The 5,669-nt window shown below is 34.2% G+C and overlaps 2 long non-coding RNA genes across 2 annotated transcripts; both read right to left on the bottom strand.

Annotated features, from left to right (window-relative positions):
- Positions 1–1,294: 1,294 nt before the first annotated feature.
- On the bottom strand, positions 1,295–1,944 carry LOC139822679 (uncharacterized). The gene is made up of 3 exons (XR_011734575.1): positions 1,821–1,944; positions 1,650–1,755; positions 1,295–1,444 (listed from the first exon to the last, which is right to left on the bottom strand). It is a non-coding gene; the product is annotated as an uncharacterized lncRNA (long non-coding RNA).
- A 1,094-nt stretch (positions 1,945–3,038) lies between these two features.
- On the bottom strand, positions 3,039–4,881 carry LOC139823082 (uncharacterized). Its single transcript, XR_011734688.1, has 2 exons — positions 3,434–4,881; positions 3,039–3,353 (listed from the first exon to the last, which is right to left on the bottom strand). It is a non-coding gene; the product is annotated as an uncharacterized lncRNA (long non-coding RNA).
- Between the last annotated feature and the right edge of the window lie 788 nt (positions 4,882–5,669).

Below are 5,669 nucleotides of genomic sequence, written 5' to 3'. Positions count from 1 at the left end.
TATTTGTTTAAACAAAGATACATTTGAAAATGTAAACCATTCTCAAAAAATTTTCATAAAAATTTATTTTTTCTTTTAAATTGCATAACTTTATGAAAAAAAAAGATATCGACATTTTTTAAGTCGCGTTTGAAAGCTAAAAAGTTGTTCTTTGAAATGGCTGAATTCGTTTTTTGATCCATTCCAAAAAGTATATTTTTTTTGAACTATGAAAATACCCGTTTTTTTGCGATAGCGATATAACGTTACTTGCTTGATTTATCGTAATAACGCAAAAAAAAATATCTTAAAGTAAAAATAGTTCTTTTGGATGTTGTTGATTAGTATAATATAAATAAATAACAAAAATTGCATGCACGGATACGTTATGCTGGTATGCTACAGAGCATCATTTTGAGGTTAAAATGCACAAAAGTATATTAAAAATAGTAAATTATACATACCAGAATACTCTACTGCAGCAAATACTCGAAAAACACAAATTTTTTTGTTTGAAAAACACGGATTTTGTAACGTTCCGTACGAACTGGGTGTAGACTACCCGAGTTCAATTTTCAAACTCGTATACCTTGAGCACCAAGCGTAGACTGACGCTGCCCTTGGCGCTTACATAGTAGCTACCCCAAAGATTCCCCCCCCCCCGGTACGGTATCAAAGATTTTTCCCCCCCGCGGTACGAACCCCCACCATTCACTTCCTTTAAAATGGCGCTACTTTCAAAGTTACGCTCGGGTTACGCTAACCCAGATCGTACCCTGAGGGTTAATACTTTTTTTACTACTCAATTCTACCGCACTTGAAAAATTGCGTTTTTTATTTACATTTTCTTTGGATTCGACTTCATTTGTTATAATATGAATTTTAGAAGATGCAGCAGCACTATTTGTAATAGTGAATAGAATTTTTTTTTACTACTTTATTCCTCCGCACTTGGGAAATTACGTCTTTTATTTCTATTTTGCTCAATATTCAGATCGTTCAACTTTGATGAGAAAACATTTTTTATCTGATTCACTGGCAATGAAATTTGGCTCATTTGTGACAATTGTTTGTCCTCTAAAAAACTATTTTCTGTTTTTCGATTATTTACTGATTTTTTCTGAGTTAATAAATATAATCTTAATGTTGAATTCCTTGAACAAATTTTTTGAACAAAATCCCAAAAGTTTTCTTCGCTACAACTGCGAAAATCATCATAAATCTCTCCGTTGTAATTACCTATGTCAACGACCGATCCTTCGAAATATTTAGAATTCTCTTCGGTTTTCATTGCCTCGAGTATCATATTTTTTACTTCGGCAAGTCGATATTTTTTTGCTTGGTCCAATTTTATCGTCTTGGCACCTGCGATTGGCTCCTTTATGTGAATGAATTTACTTCTTTCATCTATCTTGTGTTTTCATCCGATATGAATAATTCGTTTTACATTTTTATTAACACCGACCTAAAAAGAATACAAAGAAAAGTTATTCCAAGAATTCCCTAGTGTACATAATAATGTAAATATTCATTAATTCTTTCCGAAATCAGTGACGATAAATATTCTCTATTCAGGCAGAATGCAGGATTGATAAATTTTTCGAATATCTTTCTATGTCTCAAAAATAAAAACTGATAAAAATAAAAAATGCAATATCCAAAATCTTTACTTTTTTTCAAAAAAATTTGTCCCAGAAGAATTGTTTCCTTCTCCGTCAATAATAGCCATTATTTCCTGAAATCTTTTCTTTTTACCTTCATTTTTGAAGTTCGGATCTGCAAGGTTACATTAACATAACTTAATTCAATTTACATTAAACTATCATAATAAGGATACTCACGTTTTGATAAATTAGCATAAAAAATTCTGTACTCAATTTTTCCGGGGATTAACTGAAACTCATCATTAATTAATTTGAGACCACATTGTTCATTATCCGAATCATAGTAGACAAGGCCACTTGCTTCTGGGGAAAATAAGTTTTTACACTTTTAAAACGAACCCTGCAGTTTTGTGTTGGCAGTTTGATAGTACTATTTTCATTTTTCACTATAATGTGATTCATGTCTTCAAAATTACAAGCTATTTCTGACAGCAAAATAATCTAGAAAATTATTTGAAACATAAAATTCGAACATGTAATACATAAATAGCACAATCAATCAAACCTCTACAGTAAAAAACCAAAAAACATTTCACATTTTGTTAGTTGATACTGCAATTGGATTTTAATAACTTTTTAATATTCACGATAATGATAAAAACTGAAATATTCGAATGTAAACAATGTAAACTTCAGAAGAGACAAGAAACATCAAAAGTTACGCGACGGAATTGCGAAATACGAGATAGATGCAAAGAGGTTAAGAGCAGAAAACAGAAAGCAAAGAGCACATTGTAGATTAGCCTTAAATTTTCCACTTGCAACTAGTTGCACGAAGCAACACAACTTGCTGCTTGCACCCGACTCACGCGCCGCGCGAAGCAAAACGTGCTACTAGTTGCACGAATAACCATTACTGGCGACACAGTCGCTGGTGAGCCGTAGGGGCTTCCGTAAGTAATAACTGTTGCAAGCGGATGCGCTAGTAACGCGGCGCACCGAGTTCAGATCACGCTAGCATCACGTGACAAGGAAGTGAGTGGAGGAGATGCGCAAGCACGAACGTGCAGTGAGACGATCCCGGCCATTCTCGTACGGTCTGTCTGAAGTTAAACAGTTCGAGTCACGTACTGGGCATTCTGCCATGATAATACTTTATCGGGAACACGTCCGAGTTCAATTAAAAACCTATCGCTCGTGTCGTATTACTCGTGTCGTATTCATTGCTTTTGTCGTCTCTCTTGTCGTATTTATCGCTCGTGTCGTATTAATAGCTCATGTTGTAGTATATTCCGTTACTGTGAATTTATACACGAATTCCGCGATATGCCGTCAGTATTCGAATCACGAAGAATATTGCCGAGCAAGCCGAAAGGAGAGAGAGAGAGAGAGAGAGAGAGAGAGAGAGAGAGAGAGAGAGAGAGAGAGAGAGAGAGAGAGAGAGAGATTGATTGATTGATTGATTGATTGAAGTTTATTAGCCTTCTCGGCTATTTTTTACATAAAATATCCTTAAATTAATTCCTCTACATGAGGTACAATATATTCTCTTAACCTACGTTTAAATGGTACAATTCTTTCGCATTGCTTAATTTCTATCGGTAGGGCGTTGTACATATTCAAACCTTCATAAAATAAACTTTTCTGTGCGCTTTTCGTCCTGCGATATTGAATTCTAATATTCTCAGCCTGTCTCGTTCGTCGTCCACTCACATCTCCTACTATTTCTATCCTATTACTTAAGTGTTTTGGCATTATGCCTCTTACTATCTTAAAAATAAAATACATACATTGTACATTAGCCTCTGTCTTACATTCATAAACTTAAGGGTTTGCAGCATCAAATCTACCTTTGTATATCGCGAGCACTGCAGTATGACTCTCATGGCACGGTTTTGTGCCACTTGCAGTCGATTCAGTTGCGTTTCACCCCATGCCTACTAACATCGTTGCGCAATATTCAAAGTGAGGCGCTATGATAGACTTATACACAGTACATCGAGTATACGCCGATACATCATTTCCTATTCTATTCAGAAAACTCACTTTTTTCCCTATTTTCTTTAACATATAATCACAGTGATTCTCCCAACGGAGTTTACTATCGATCATTACACCCAGATGTTTCGTTATCTCGACACGCTCATTATAGTTCCATTCAAACTTTTTACTATTATGTCTGTTTTTATTTCTTTCCTTATACTTCTAACTATCATATATTTGGTCTTATCTGCATTCATTTTTAACATATTCACATTCATCCATTCTTCAAGTATACCGAGCACCATATTTAGTTTTATTTCTATTTCCTCACAACTTTCTCCTGTTACACTTGCGGTCGTGTCATCTGCAAATAATCTAAATATACTTCCCTCCGGACAGACTTTAACTATATCATTTATATACAAAATAAACAATAGAGGTCCTAATACTGATCCCTGTGGCACGCCATATACTGTCTCAATTATTTTAGAACACATATCATTGAATCTAACTTGCTGCTTTCTATTACTTAAATACGATATTATCCATTCCAGTACCACTCCTCTTATTCCATACTGATATAATTTTTCCACTAATCTTACCCTATCTATTGTCTCAAACGCTCTCCTGAGATCCAGGAATAACACCCCCACCATTTTTTTCTCCTCAATTATCAACTTCCATTCTTCGATAAAACTTTGAATTGCTGTCTCACACGACTGCTGTTTCCTAAATCCCGATTGGTATTCGGTTATTATTTCATTGTCATCTAGAAATTTTTCCAACTGTTTTTTTTACAACTAACTCTAATACTTTTTCATATATCGGTAACATATTAATCGGTCTATACTCGCTCGCTTTTTTTGGTTTGTTTACCTTTGGTATCGGTATTATCGTGGATGTTTTCCATCCTTCTGGAAATTTACCTGTCCTAAGCGAATCATTTATTACTCCTACAAACTCATCTTTTATCACAGGTAGCACCATTTTCAGTATATCACTATTTATCCCTTCCTCTGTTCCGTTCTTTCGTGGTAGTTCCCTAACAATTTGTTCCAAATCACTTGCACTAATTGGCTCAAAATTTTCCATAATTCCCTTATTCTCAATTACATAAATAGGTCTCCTACCCGTGCCTTCTATCCCCTTATTATTAATAGATTGCACAATGTTGCTAATACTTTTTACATAATATATATTAAATTTATCAGCTATATTGCATTCTTCTATGTCTTCTAATATTTCAAAATCTACATTATCGATGTTCTCTGAACCCCTTTGCTCACCTTTAATTAATTCTTTTAAAGTTTTCCACATTTTTTGTAGGATCACTCCTATTATTATCTATCATATTCTCATAATATTCTTTCTTTTTTGCCCTGATAAGTTTAACTACTGCATTTCTTTCATTTCTGAAAAATTCCCAGTCCTGTTTTTTACCTGAGTTTATTGCTCTACTGTGAGCCTCATCCCTTCTATCTGCTGCCATTCTAATTTCATCTGAATACCACATTTTCCCTTCCCATATTTTCGGAATCTTAAACTTTTTCTTAGGTGCTACAGTATCCAATACACTTACTATACTATTGACAAATCTCTCCCGCCCTTATGCTTATATCTAGCCCTTGACCTTGCTCAGTTCTTTCTTCCATTATTCTAAGAAATTCATCTACATTAAATTTACTATAGTCCCTGCCTCTAAATTCTTTATATTTATTTCTATTTTCATTTATATTAAATTCTACTTTTAGCCATGTATGGTCCGTGATTTTAGGTTTCTCATTCACTTGTACCTTTATTTCTTTATTCGAAAAAATTAAATCTATCATCGTTCGACTATCTTTTGTAACTCTCGTTGGACAATCAACGTATTGCCTCATCCCTAGGTTTTGCATTACCGTTAATAATTTCTTTGTGTAAAATGAATCTACCATTACATCTATATTAAAGTCCCCTATCACTATACAGTCATACTTTATTATTAAATCTTCAACCGTATCTTCCAAAAATCTCACGAAATCGCCATTTGACGCACTCGGCGAATGATACACTACTGCTATCATACCTTTATACAAATTCTCTCTTATTTCTACCACCACGCAC

Source organism: Temnothorax longispinosus, chromosome 12 (assembly GCF_030848805.1).
Source record: "Temnothorax longispinosus isolate EJ_2023e chromosome 12, Tlon_JGU_v1, whole genome shotgun sequence".
Taxonomy (NCBI): Eukaryota; Metazoa; Arthropoda; class Insecta; order Hymenoptera; family Formicidae; genus Temnothorax; species Temnothorax longispinosus.
Note: the sequence above shows the minus strand (reverse complement) of the source record. Positions and strands in the feature narration are given on the sequence as shown.